Source organism: Gossypium raimondii, chromosome 9, assembly GCF_025698545.1.
Source record: "Gossypium raimondii isolate GPD5lz chromosome 9, ASM2569854v1, whole genome shotgun sequence".
NCBI classification, from domain to species: Eukaryota; Viridiplantae; Streptophyta; class Magnoliopsida; order Malvales; family Malvaceae; genus Gossypium; species Gossypium raimondii.
In genome coordinates, this window is record NC_068573.1 from 23,401,080 (window position 1) to 23,416,722 (window position 15,643).

General features: G+C 31.3%; 1 non-coding gene across 1 annotated transcript; it reads right to left on the bottom strand.

Moving 5' to 3' along the window:
- Positions 1 to 14,015: 14,015 nt before the first annotated feature.
- LOC128032912 (small nucleolar RNA R71) lies at positions 14,016 to 14,122 on the bottom strand. The gene has a single exon (XR_008189252.1). It is a non-coding gene; the product is annotated as a small nucleolar RNA R71 (small nucleolar RNA).
- Between the last annotated feature and the right edge of the window lie 1,521 nt (positions 14,123 to 15,643).

The window sequence follows — 15,643 nt, forward strand, 5'->3', positions numbered from 1 at the left end:
GTTATATTGAACACATGATTAGTCATGTTTATAAGTTGTCATTTCAAGTGCCTAAGGGCATATTGGTTGTATGTGATCATGCCATTTCTATAAGGTTTGATTATGCTTGTTTTGGATGTCTTATTATAGCTTGTGTATATGTGCATTTTTGGGTACAGGTTTATACCAAATTGGGTGAGAAATATGACTTGTAAAATGCCGTATTTTCGTCCACACGGGCCGAGACACAGACGTGTGTCTCAACCGTGTGAGACACACGGCTAGGTGACATAGTCATTTGTCCCTTGTAGCTTTCAAAGGTTTGCAAGTCAGGTTGTTACACGACCTAGCACACAACCTAGCATACGGGCGTGTGAGGTTACTTCAAAGGGTACATGACCTAGTACACGGACGTGTAGCTTGGACCAAGTCAGTGAGTTACATAGGCATAGACACGGGCTGGGACACGGTCGTGTGTCCCTAATTTGAATACCCACGCGACCTAAGACAGGGGCGTGTCTCTTACTCACACGGCCTAGCCACACAGCCGTGTGACCCCTACAGCTTTAAAATTTTCAATATTTTCTAAAAAATTCCTTGAGTTCCCAATTTAGTCCCGACTTGTTTTTAACACATTTTTAGGGCCTCGAGGGCTCGTCTAAGGGACAATATATATAATTTTTATTGGTTTTGATGTGATTATTATTATGTTATGAAATGTTTGAAATTTATGTCCATTTTATTTGTAATCTTCGGTAATGCTTCGTAACCTTATTCCGACAACGAATTCGGGTTAGGGGTGTTACATCACCCTCCACGTTGGAGGACAATTTGTGAGGTGTTGGGTATGGATCGATGATTTTACAAGATTGTGAGGCAAACATGAGATTATGCGCAAATTAAATTGAAAAGATGGGCGTATTCCCAATAATCACTTTTGTGATGAGATTAACCATATTTTGAAATGATAAATGACATCCTTTTATTCTTCCCGTCACTTGGAGAGAATTATATCCCTTGCTACTCAATTTTGAGCCTGATGTATCTTCTTTTTGAGCCCTAATTAAAGTCATCCATAGAACATCATGAATTGACAAGAAAGATCATGAAGAATGAAAGGAAATTTCTAAATTCTTTATCTCATTCCAAAAAGAAAAAAGAAATAAGGAAAGTGAGTTAGAAACAAAAAAAGAAAGGAAATAGGAAGGAGTAAGGACGAAGAAAAGTGATTGGGAGATGGAAGGAGCAATCAAAAATTCAAAATAACTCATCATGGTTTTTGTACTCTTTCACATAATATATATTAGCCTGGAAAAGCTTTCTCTGATTGACCCTTAACCCTTAGACCACATTACAACACCCTTAACCCTTAGACCACATTACAACCCTTAAAAGACCATTTTGATCGAATATGTTTGTTCAAATCAAGAATTTAATCCTTGGTAAATTATGACGTCCTCAAGAGCATAAAAGATGGAGATGAACTCTAGGGTGAAAACTCATAAATGAACAGTCTAGAGGCATTTCTAAAAAACAAAAGATATGAGATGCCCTAGAGGATAATGAAGATTTTCAAAATAAATTGATCATTCCATACGAGCCTTGAAATCATCTATTTGAGCCTATTTTATCCCTTTCTTTGGCACCCAAACTCGAGCCAACACTATAGCATTGGAACAAGTCCATCTCTGATTGCTCATGGCCAGTTTAAATTAGGAATTAATCTACTTGTAGAATGTAAGGCTTTATTTAGTATTGCTTCTCAAAAGTGCTTTTGGGGTCAAAAGCACTTTTCAAGAAAGAAACAATGCTAAACAAACAACTTTTTGAGTCAGAAGTGCTTTTGAAAAGTGTTTTTCAACCAAGAAGTAAAAGCAATTTTTTTTAGCTTTTGCTTTTGGCAAAAGTGCTTTTAGGAGTAAATGACAATTTTAACCCTTATAATGTATTTTATATAATATTTATATGGTGTATGTAATTATTTTCTTATTAAAATTTATTTTATATATAATATTATATATTTAAATTTTATTGGTCATATTTTATTTTTAAAATATAGTTTATATATTCAAATTAAATTTTATGAATAATTAATATTAATTTTTAAAAATATTTAAAATTTATATTTCATAAATTAAAATATTAACAAAAATTATAATAAATTATTTTTTATATTCTTACTAAGATATCATAATATTAACTAATTTGAACATTATTTATATACATATTTATTACTTTATAACACAATGTCTAAAATGAACATCTTATTTATCAAAAGCACTTTTTGACAGCAATACGAAATACTTAAATCTTAAACCAAACTTTTCAAAAGTACTTCTCAAAATCACTTTTCCATAACACTTTTTAAAAGCACTTCTCAAAAGCAATGCTAAACTAGCCCTAAGAGTCTATAGAAAGAAGATTTTTCTTAAATCAAGAATAAAAAAGAAAAAACAACAAAACAGAAAAAGAAACCAAAAAAAAAGAAGAAAAATTAGAGAGAGAGAGAGAGAGAGAGAGAGCAAGAGAAAGGAACTATATTGAAGAATATCTACTTTAAGATGCAATTTTGCAAAAGATCATGGTATATGGTTCACAATCGGAATAGTCCAAAGTCAACAAAAAAACAAGATTGAAAAACAATATATATAAATGAAATGAAATGAAAGAAGAAAAAAAATGAGGCTTTTCATATTTTGTTCTTAAAAAAAAAGGTAAAAAAAACAACAACAACAACAAGTATTCTATTTCTTTTAATTCTTGTCTTCTTCTTTCTTGTCATATACATATCTTGAGGGATCGAGTTTGGGTGCCGATGAAGGGGACGTCACCGAAACATTGGTCTTCCGCCCCTAAGAGCCCCCAAATCCCCTTTTTTTCCCTTCCCCTTTCTAAAATAATAGTTTTTCTTTTTTAGAAAAAAGGCTTGATTTTGGGAAAAGTTTTGACTTTTTTTAAAAACAGAAAGTTTAGATTTTAAAAATAAAAATTTGTTTTTTAGTCATTTTAAAAGAAAGTTTAAATTTTTTAAAAATTTGATTTTTTCACCTATTTGAATAAAAGCTTTGATATTTCGAAAAGTAGTGATTTTTCAAAGAAAAAAGAAGAGAAAGTTTAGATTTTTAAAATAAAAATTTGTTTCTTTTATTCATTTTAAAGGAAAGTTTAAATTTTTAAAACAAAGTTTTGATTTTTTTTCAACTATTTCAAATAAAAGCTTTGATTTTTAAGAAAAGTAGTGATTTTTAAAAGAAAAAAGAGAAAGTTTAGATTTTTAAAATAAAAATATGTTTTTTAGTCATTTTAAAGGAAAGCTTTAAATTTTTAAAATAAAATTTTGATCTTTTTCAAATATTTCAAAATACATCTTTGATTTTTAAGAAAAATAATAATTTTTAAAAGAAAATTTTGATTTTGAAAAAAATTTTGATTTTGAAAAAAATTCTGGCTACTGTATGCAGCAGCTCCACCACCAGAAGCCGGAGAGCCTAATGGCTTCGATGATGGAGCCATGGCCAACATACAAGGATGAAGAGGAGGAAGAGTTTTTTTTTTTTTGAAAAAAAAAACAAGGTTAAAATGAAAGAATGAATAGAACTCTCCTATTTATAGGTGTCAAAATGGATAATTTATTCCCACCTCTTACTTTTTAAATTTAAAAAACTACCCATTTTTTGCAACGCCACCCTCACTCTTTGGCCTATTTACACCCGTAACCATTTTGTTTATTCAAACCTTTGATTTAATCCGAGATTTCAAAATTAAAATCAAATTAATTGCTACATTAGTCATCTGTCTTTCACATTTTTTACCTTTTAGTCCCAAAATCAAGTTATGTCATTTTGTTTCCATCTTTAATAAATTATTTACACTTATATATTCCTTTCATTTGCATTTATACCTTACATATTTAACGTCAATTATGCACTTTATTTTAATGTTTTATATTTATTCACACTTGTATAATTTTTATTTTTCTTATTTCGTCTTTATTTATTTTCATGTCTATTTATATTTATGTTTTTTTACACATTCCCTTACATACATTTTAATATTATTTTTATGTTACTTTGATTCTTTTATTGTATTATGAATAAGGTGTATTATTGTTATTATTATCATCATCGTGTCAATGTCTTATTTATTTCATTTATTTAAGTTTTGTTTTTATTATTACCCTTTTGAAAGAGTTTTAACTTTTCATTAACTTTAGCCAATTTAATTAATTTTCATATTTTATTACTATTCATTTTAAAATAGGAAAGTTTAGGTCATTTTTTCATCCTATAAATGTTGACATGAAGTTGGTTAAGTAGGTGTTACATTATAATGAAACCATAAGGTTTTAACATTTGAATTTAGGTTAGTCTTTAAGATCTTATTTACCATTTACCCCGTAGTACTATCACTGGATAGGCGTTGTGGGGATGCTATAACCTTCCCCACACGTAACCTGTACTGCCCCAAAATTTATAATTTCATTATTTTGAAAATATGACACAAATATCTATCAGCTTTAGTGGTTACGTGTTCTGGGAGTGTTTGGGAGATCCTAAGTTCAAGCCTTCTCTTGGGCAAATTTTGGTATTTTTAATGAATTAGACCTTACTCTTGTTTAATAGGCTTTTATTTGATTTTTGGGTAAATTACATCAGAATGGGCCTGCTGGTCTAGTGATTAAATGGTGTGTTATTATGGTAGGGGTCTTGTGTTCGAATCCCTATGCAGGTAAGGGTATTTTTTTTGGCTCAGATTTCGGGATAGAGTTTTGTAATAGGGGGATTCTAAGTAGATAATGTGTAGTGGGAATTAGGGGAGAAGATTAAGGGATTTTGGGGGTTATCGGGTTTAGGGTTTTGACTCTCTTTTCCAAAAAAATTTAGCCGTCCATTGTTCTCCCTCTCCTCTTGCCGAAATTCTCTAAGTTTTTCTATCTTTCTCTTCCTTTTCTTCTTCTTAATTTTTCTTTAATCCATTTATTTTCCTTCGTCTTTACACGCGGTTAATGCTCACTCAGTTTCGGTAAGTGTTTCTCTTCGTTTCTCTCATGAATCTCTTAACGACTAAAGTGGTAATGTTTTTTCTCTGCAATTTGGGCGTAAGGGGAGGCTCGGACTGGTGAATTTAATGTTCTCGTCTTAACAATAGTTAAACGGAGGGTTATCGTTGGTGGTAAGTTGGGTTTTCATTCGTTCTTGGTTGTCAATTCGCTTGTAAATCCGTTAAATTGATGTTGAGTGTCTTGATTATAGGATTTGGAGTGTTCAGGGACTATTTTAGCATCAAACAAAACTAGGTGTGTACCCGAAACGCAAAAAAAAAAAGATTCGCTGAAAAGCCAAAATTGTTTGCTGTTTGGACAACAATAATAGGCTAACTTTGAAAAATTGCCATAAATTGTGGAAACCGAATTAGAGGATGAACAAAATATGGAATTAAATATTATTGAGTCTAGTTTCTCATAGAAGAAACAGTGTAAGTAATGAAATTGTAAATCGTGAGGTATAATAAACTTTGTGAGACAAGGCAAATTGAATTCGGGTTCCCCTGTTCTGAATTTGGAAAATCATCAAAAATGGGAGAAAAATAATTAGGGGTTAAAATTTACATTTTTAAATTATTAATGAGTCCATTTTTAATAGAAATAAATGGAAACATCATCCAAATTTTTTACTAAGAGATAATTAATTTTTAGCAAAGAAGGAACGAAGTAGATAGATAGCAGAACAGGGGTCAGTTTGAAAATTTTACTGTACTTATTAGCTAAACCAAAAATTCTAAAAACTTTATGGTAGAAAGGTATTTGAGTCTAGTTTTAGAGACATCAAGCAGATCTTAATTCAGAATTTTGTAGTTCAAAATATAAATAATTTAGTAACAGTGACTCAAGTAGACAACTTTGAAGGAACATATAAGTAAATAGTGAAATGATATATGAATAATTAACTAGCACAGGTAACATTAAAAATGGATGACGTGGCCAAGGCCAATTTGGGCCGAGTGGGCCACATGGGCGTGTGAGCCCATTTTTTTGAAAAGTTCTGTAAGGTTGCACGGGTCGCCCAAGTCGACTGTGAACCTACTGTAAGGTCAGTAAGCTTTACTTAGACCCCTATATGTGTGATCTGTCTATCTGATTTCTATATCGAGCATGACTTATGATATCTGAATGTATGTACTGTTAATTGCATAATGGCATGACATATTTTGTATGTTGAATTGCATCGGGCTGGGTTGATGATATTTAAAGGAAGTGTCTGAAAGGATATTAAGCCTGTTATCTATCAGCTGAACTGCAACCTTCTGATTTTGTACCGCATTTCAGTACAGCATGGTGTGTAAGGATGGGTGGGTTGATTTAATCCCCACATGGTGTGCAGGGTTGGACGGAGATGGTGTGTAGAAGCTGGTGGGTAGATTCTAATTTACTGTATCTACATTTTGTATCTGATATGGGCCAAGGCCCTAATGTATTTCTGAGACTGTATCTGAATGGGCTAAGGCCCAAACTGATTCTTTGATGGGCACGGGCCCCAAACTATATCTAACTGAATTTTGTTGATTATTTGTATGCATGTTTTCTGTGGGGATTACACACTGAGTTTGTGAGAACTCACCCTTTCTCTATTTAATCTGTACAGGTAATCCTCGGACTTGACGGGTCGGTGCAGCAGAGGACTCGATGATGGCCACACGTAAATTTTAGACTATTTTTCGTTAATGCCTAGAATTTATTACTTATTTGGGGTTTTTAATGTATCTTCTGGACTATGGACTAGTTGGCTTTAAATTTGAGATTTTATACTATTTTTTATGGATTTTTTAAAAACTGCGACTCCACAAAACACAGTTTTTTTTCTAAAAACTAAGGTTTTTCATAAATAGAAACGATTTTCCCTAAATTAATTTGTTACAAAAGCTTCTGCTAAGAGACAAGTTTTAAAGCAAATTAACTAGTTTTTTTTTCTAATTAAATAAAAGCTAACTTACTGTAAGGGTTTTTAAACTTGACAATCTTGTCTTCAAATCTCTTTCCATGTGACATCGCTAGATTCGACCATAACGTCTAGGCCAGGTTTGGGGTGCTACATAACCGTGCTCCCAAACCTAAAATTTGGTGATCAGATCGAGTTTAGACTTTTAGGATTTTTTCGTAGTATTAATTCTAGACTTTTAGACGATAGGTGGCTAACCAACCTAGCCCTAATTGGTTAGTGGCAACTCTACGTTAATTTAAGCCCTCTGTGTCTAGCTTTGTTTACTAGGCCCCTGTACTCTTCTTAAGTAGGCAACATTATGGCAATCATCTTCAAGATTTTTCTTGCCAAATTTTCTTTCTTTGAGGGGAAATTAGAATCATTTGAAGGGGTTGTGGATTCATCTTGTTTCCAATGCTCCTTAGGAGTTCTAGACGCCACTTTCCATCTTTTCCATCTTTCTTGTTTCGCTTCTTTGTTATCCTGTTATTTCTTGTTTAATTGTTTCTAATCTTTAATTTGGATTCATTGTTCTTTTTCTATCTTAATTATTTGTTTTAATTAATTCCCTTTTAATTCATAAATCTGACTTGGATTTGTTTATATTTCAGGTTGGGTCAAACTCCAAGTTTCCATTAATTCATTTAGAGCCCTAGGAGAAATCCACGACTTGGACAAACTTTCTGTCCTATTCTACGTGTACCAATATCATGAAACTTGCTAAAAACTAAGTAATTGAACAAATTGAAAGATGGGCTAGCTAAATCAAGCTCTCATGATCATAAATCTATAAAAATTTCAAAGAAATGGCTTGATTACCTTAAGAATTGAATAGCCAAAAGCTTAGTTGAATGCTTGAGATTTTCTTTCTTTCTTTCTTTCTTTCTTTCTTTCTTTAATGGCAAATGGTGGAGAAAGATGATGAGAGTCGTTTCATCTTTCTTTCCACTAAACTTAAAATATATAGTTTAAAGTTTAATTAATTTAGTTAATCTTAATTAATTATTAGCTTAAATCGTATATATTAATCATAATTAATTTTAATTAATGGTTTTCATCATCACTACCCACTAAATTTAAAACAACAATGGTTTAATAACCATTTTGATCTTTTGGATAATTTCTATTTACGCCCAAACACTTTCTAAATTAAAACTCAATAGCGATTAGACTTTTATCATGTAGTCCCTAAGATTTAATTAACTATTTTCTCGGTTGAATTACTTAATCAAACTTCAATATATTTTCATATGAACTTATTTAATATTTATATTTTACCCTTATGAACTCGGTTTATGGAAATGAGGTTCCAAAATCGTATTTTTAATACCAACGAAAATACGGTCATTGTACTATCCCATGCTTTAGATTATGTAATTAATGAGACTTAATTAAGTTTTATTATTGAAAACCTTATAAAAATGAGGTATTTGGAAATCGATTCATGCACGTATAATATTTGATAAAATCATGATAGAAGTTAGAAATGTGATAAGTATTAGTAATTTAAGCTTAGAACGTTTGATAAATTAGATATTATTAAGGAATAAATTGCAATGGTTATAAAATTTTTGTGTTGGCAACAAATAATAGTTGTAAGAGGTCCTTGTACTATATTTATTAATCCAGATTTAAATTGATTGGGTAATTTGTGAAAAATGAGTGTTTGAATATTATGGTATATAGGGACTAAATCAAATAAAATGCATTTATGTATTTAATATGTTGAATTGTGCTTGAATTGTGTGATTAATGAATTTTTCGTATTCAGATTTAATTTTGTAGCTAAAGATGATGCAGGACCATCTCGGGACAAAGGGAAATCCATAGTCGTCGATGAAGAGATATTTTGGTTTGTGCTCTCATAACTCAAGTCTATTAAATAATTAAATATATATATTTGAACCGATATGTATATGTTCAAGAATGGTAACTATCAATAAAAATGTGTTCGACAGATACATATATACTTAATTATGCGATTATGATTATTGGTATGTGAATAGTACATGTCCATGCTTGTTGAACACTATATGATGGTTAACATAAAAATTGCCTTATTAACATTATTGGATAGAGTCTAGAGTATAGTCAGCATGTCATAGGGTCCATTTTGATAGGTGGGAGATTTAGTTCTATGCATGTACATGTGGTGATAGTTTATTAAAACATTCAGGGAATTCTGGTGTGGTTGGTGAGATCAGTGCATTTATGTTTCGCTAGCACTTAAGTGCGTATTTGGTGTGATGGTGGATTGATCCGTATATTCGTTCTTGCATCCGATTTGGTTAATAAGGGTTAAAATGTAAAGCTGATATATTAAGCATTATTGAATCGAAATGAGATATTAATGTTAGCATGATACATGATTTGGTAGGTTAAACTAGATGCAAATACCCTGAGGGTGCATCAAGAATTATTTTGAGAAACTGAGTAAAGCATTGATGTGAATAAATTAAAATGATAATTGAAATATTGGTATATATGTATCTTTGATGTTAATGTGAAATAGTTAGTTGGTTAGCTTGAATTATTATGTTTCATATTACTTAAATTCTATTAAGTTTATAATTGAATTCAAGTTATGTTAGTAACACTAAGTAACTATTACTCAGCGTAAGTATTTGCCTTTTTCCGTGTGTAGGTTTTGGATTAAAGTTAAATAAATTCTGCGATCAAGCATCCAACTTATAAGCTCAACTTGGAAGTCATTGCGATCCTATTTTGTATGTATTTATATATTTTGAGGTCATATGACATGTACCTAGGTTGGTATTATAACATGTACCTAGGTTGGTTGGCTTGTTACTTAAATTAGTTTTAACACTTTTGGTAAGTGACCTATACTGTTATAATGGTTGAATTTTATCTTTTGATTACTAGTTAATTATGTTTGATTATGTGAATTTGAAGGTGCAAATTGGTTGGTTTAGTAATGATGTATTGAAGGTCATAATTCGGCAATGTTTGAACATGTTTAGATAGTTTAATTAGTTGAATATGTGTGGTAAATTTTCATTTAATTTTTAAATTCAAAAGCCTAATGTCTCGAGACAAGTGGCCTTTGTCTCGTGTTAGAAGTACATTGAAGCTAAATAGTTATTACCCTACTCCAAGTCTCGAGACAAGAACTCATTGTCTTGAGAAATTCAAACATCGAAGCAAAAATAAGAAGACCGAGGAAGTTGGTTTCGAGACTAGGACCTTGTCTCGAGACACCATGAAATGTCAACTTCGAAGCTAAAAATCCTACAATAATTTACGACCTGTCTCGAGAAATGATGTCCCCTATCTCGATATATAAATCTAATATTCAAAATTTGAGTTTTGATTTGATTCCTAACTTTGAAATTAACTTATCATAATTCTATGAGTAGATGAAATAGATTATTATATACTATGACTGCATGTGAATAATTTTATTAAAATGATTTATCGGTTATGCTTTTGATAAAAATGAATTAAACCTATTTAAATTATGTTGAATTAGTCTGAGTTGCTTTGGCATCACAATGTGATTTCACACATTCGAATCCGAGAACTGAGTCAGCGTGAGGTGCCACAATAAGCTTGAGAATCTTTATGAAACTATGATGCACTTGTATTTGAATCATGGCATACATGCATGATATTTTAGGTTATGGCTGAAACTTGTTATGATTGATGATGGTTAATGGCATGTTTTGGCATATCTCTTTGGGATTTGAAATTTTTGTTGAATTAATACTTGCTTAAGCTTTAGCTGATATCTTTTAGGAAAGTCCTATTGTTCCTTACTTATTAAGAAAATTTGGAGATTGAAATCATTTTGATTGATTCTTTCTTAGGAAGCTTTTAATTGATGCCTCTTTAAATGAAAACCTTGATTGATGTCATGATACTCTTGAAACTAATCCTTTTGAGAAGGAAATTTAGATATTTGGTTGATTGATTGGTTGATTGATGTTGTCTTAGAAAAAGTTTGATACGATATGATTTAATTTTCTAACCTCTTTTGGATATTTGGATATTCGTGGTTGTTTCAAAAAAGTGAATTTTTGTTTTAAGAATAATAAAAGTTAAAAAAATGAGATAGTTTTTAAATAAAAATTATTTTGGGTTTTCTAAATACTTTATTAGGTTTAATTTTGGGAAAATGATTAAATTCAAAAGCCCAATTAAATTGTTTTTTGAAATCCAATCTGATTTTCTTCAGATTTGTTTTTCAATGCCCAAACCATTTTGTCCCTCAAAGCCGAATTTAATTATTTTAAATTAAAGTAAGTCCTATTGTTTTAAATCAAACCCATATTTTTTAAAATCCAATTTGGGGCCAACTTAGCTTGCAACCCAAGATTAATCAAATATAAAGATTAATAAGGTTTCTTTATAAAATAATATTAACATATTAATTAATTATAAAAATAGGGTAGGAACAAATTAATTGAAAATGCATTTTACAGTAACTTTTGGTAATGCTAACACATTAGCAACACCAATGAACCTTTTTTTTTAAAGTCTAACAGAAAAACAAGATGAAATAGCGAAAAAAAATATTTTTTAATTGGTATCATCAATGTGTTGTTGGAATCACAAATTAGCTTTATTTTATTTTTTTCACTTTTTCAATCTTTTTTTTTTCTATAAGACTTTTTTAAAAAATTTTACCAGTACTGCCAATGTGTCAGGCGACACCACAAACAAAAAAATTACTTTTTAGCTTTTTTCTCCTGCTAAATTTTTAAAAAAAAGTTAATCGATGTCATTAATGTCTCAGGCGACACCCAAAGTTATTATAACAAACACTCTATTTCCGTAATTAATTTATTCTTGACTCTATTTTTGTAATTATTAAATTCTTTTATATTATTTTTATATAAAAACCGATTAATAATTAATAAAAATTAGATTAACAATATAAATAGAAACCTAAAAAAAAGAGTCTGTCAATGTGAGAAACCCTTAAACCAAAAGAATAAGAAAGAGAAAGGTTAAAAGATAGTTGGTTCTCTTTTTATTCCCCCTTTTACTCTTTTTTCCTCTAGTAGCATGCATGGATAAATAAATGGGGTAACTCCATTACAGTAAAAATTTTAATTTCACCATTTTAATAGCCTATTGATAAGTGCTAAAAGTAATATGTTTTTACCTCATTCTTAATACATTTTTGGGTTATTATTCGATGTTAATTGTGAATTTTATGCACCTAATCCTTTAAACCCATATTTTAATGCTTGATAGATCACTTGGGAGCAAAAGGAGCGAGAAATGAGCAAATATTGGAGCGCCGGAGGAAGCTATACTAGCCACATAGGCTGAACCATTCCATACGGTCGTGTGACCCACACAGTTGTGTGGTAGGCCATGTCGATTTCATAGGATTGCACACCAAAGAAAAATCATGATTTTTAGGTCTTTCGGGCATTCTAAGACGTATATAGGACAAAAATAAGAAGATAGGAGATAACCATCATAGAATACTCAAGAAAACAACTCGAAAAACACCATTGAAGCCCACTTAGAAGTATATTTTTGTCAAGATTGAGGATTCTTAGTTTATTTCTTAGGAAGTTATCATGAATTTCTTTATTTCTTTCGATTATACTGTCTCTTAGATGTTTCTATTTTCAAGCATGAACTAATTTTCTAAATACCTAGGGAGATGAACTCTATGATGGATTATGTCTTTTGATTTTGATTTTTATGCAATAAATACTTAGTTTCTTGTTCTCAATTATGTGTGCTTAATTCTTGGTTTGATATTTCTATATTATTGATCCATATTCTATATGCTTAAATCAGTGGTTGAATAGACCCCGTTTAAGATTAGATCTATCGTAATTGAGTGGAGTTGCATGCAATCCTAGAAATAGGACGACATAAATCTACCAGATTATAATCAAATCTAATAAGGGAATCTATAGCATTATTTAATGCGATAAAAAGGGTTTTTAATTAAAAATAAATTTCAATTAATCAACCTAGAGTTAGTTGCTCTTATGCTCGAAAGGCATATTAGCATAATTTAGGGATTTCTACGGATCAATGTGCTAAGAAAAAAATTGTGTAATTTAGATTGATAGTGACAGATGAAATCTACACGGATTATTTCCTGGGTATTGTTTCACTTCTTGGTTTTTCACTCGATTATTTTTTGTGTTTTGTTCTTTGGCATGTTTGTTAGTAATTAAATTAGTTAATTTTAGTTTTAAATCGATTACTCAAATTATTTGGTTAAATAATAGAAAGACTGTAATTACTAGTACTCTTAGTCTTCGTGGGAACCTTTCCTCACTATGGCTATACTATTCAGTGATAGATGCACTTGCCTTCGTCAAATTTTTAGTTAGTTTCTTGACACATCGAGTTTTTGGCGTTGTTGTTGGGGACTAGAATATTACGAAAACTTTATTTTTATTAATTTAGCAATTTTTATTTTTATTTTAATGTTTTTGTTTTTAATTTAATTTTTACATTCTAATTTTTCTTTTGTGCGATTCGTATAGGTTCCATTGGTTTATGACTAAAGGCAACCCATTGGAACCATTAGTTTCTTATAGTAAGATCGAAAAAACTGCTCGTAGAAATCGTAAAGAGTTTAGAAAAGCAAGGCAAGGTCAATAGAATGCAATAGACGATCAAGAGTAAAAGGACATTACTGTGGAGATAAATAATAATCCTGGTAATCAACAACTTCGTATACATCCTGCTCATCGGACTATGTATGACTATGCTAAGCCCATTCTGATTGGGGTTGAATCGAGTATTGTCAGACCGACTATTGCTACTAATAATTTTGTGATTAAGTCGAACATAATTTAGATGGTGCAGCAGTATGTTCAGGTTGGTAGGTTGCAAAATGAAGATCTAAATGCTCATTTAGCTAACTTTCTAGAGATCTACAACACATTTATGATCAATACCATTACTGATGATGTCATACGCTTACGGTTGTTCCCATTCTCTTTGAGGAACTAGGTAAAATAGTGGTTGAATTCACTTCCACAAGGTTCCATCACCACTTCGGCTCAAATGACTAAAAATTTTTTGTTGAAGTATTTTCCACCAGCTAAAACAACCAAGTTGAGGAATGACATCTCTTCTTTTTCTCAATTTGAGCTTGAAACATTGTACGATGCATGGGAGATATTTAAAGATCTTTTGAGAAGGTGTCCTCATCATGGATTACCTTTCTGGTTATAAGTTCAAACATTTTACAATTGTTTGAACCTTTTGACTAGGTAGATAATTGATGCATTATCTGGTGGAACACTAAATAAAAAAGCACCTAAGACAACCCAATAACTTATTGAGGAGATGACACTTAATAACTATCAAGGACAAATTATGAAAACAAAGTCTACTAAGGCAGCCAGTGCTTTTAATATAGATGCAGTTGCTATGTTAGTGAGTCAGGTTGAAGGTCTTAGTAAAAAGATTGACGGTTTGAGTTTCAGTAAATAGGTGAATTTGGTAATGCGATGTGATACGACTGGAGCGGGGATGATCAATCTAGAATGTTTACCCTTCAAGTCTACCATGGAGCATGAGCAAGTCGACTTTATGGGTAATAATTATAGACTTCAGAGTAACCCTTATAGCAACAACTATAACCCAGAATGGAGGAATCATCAGAATTTCTCTTGGGGTGGTCAAGAAAATTAAAGCTCACAACCCCCTTCGGGTATTCAATAACCCTCTCAGCAAGAAAAACAGTCAAATTTGGAAGAGATGTTGACTACATTTATTTCTGTGTCAAAAACTAGATTCTAGAACACTGAAACAGCCTTTGAGGAATCAACATGCATCTATTCAAGGCCTTGAGAATCAGATTAGTCAACTTGCTAAATTGGTTTTAGAGAGATAATAAGGTAGTTTACCTAGTTACACTGAAACCAACCCAAAATAGCAAGTCCATGCAATCACTGTATGAAGTGGAGAGCTGTTAGTCGAACCTGAAAAGAAGCTGGCTCTAAAAGTTGTTGAGAAAAATTATGGGGCTGAAGAAAGCAAGAAAGGGCATAAGCAGGTGGCTAGAGAATACAAACCACCAATTCCATATCCAGAAAAGGTGAAGAAAGACCGCATGAATGAAAAATATGGTAAATTTCTTGAACTTTTGAAAATATTACATATTAACTTAACTTTTATTGAAGCCCTTTTGTAAATGGCCAAGTATACACAAATTTTAAAGGAGTTGTTAACAAATAAAACGAAGTTAGACAAATTGTCCATTGTGGAGCTAAATGAGGAGTGCTCGTCCATTCTCCAAAATAAAATACCCACCAAGCTTAAATATCCAGGGAGTTTTACTATCCCTTATTTTATTGGTAGCTTGAATGTTGAAAAAGCTTTGGCTGATTTGGGTGCTAGTATAAATCTAATGCCTTATAAAATGTTCAAACAACTTGGTCTCGGGGAACTAAAACCCATTAGGATGAGTATTCAATTAGCTGACATATCAATTAAGTATCCTAAGGGTATTGTTGAGGATGTACTTGTTAAAGTCGATAAATTCATATTCTCTATTCATTTCGTTATATTGGACATGGATGAGGATATTGAGGTACCCATAATCTTAGGTCGACCCTTTTTAGCCATTGCTAGAACTATTATTGATGTGAGTAATGGTGAACTTTTGCTGGATGTAGGTGATGAAGAGGTTAATCTTCAAGCACATGATGTTGTGAAAGTTTCTAGTGAACAAG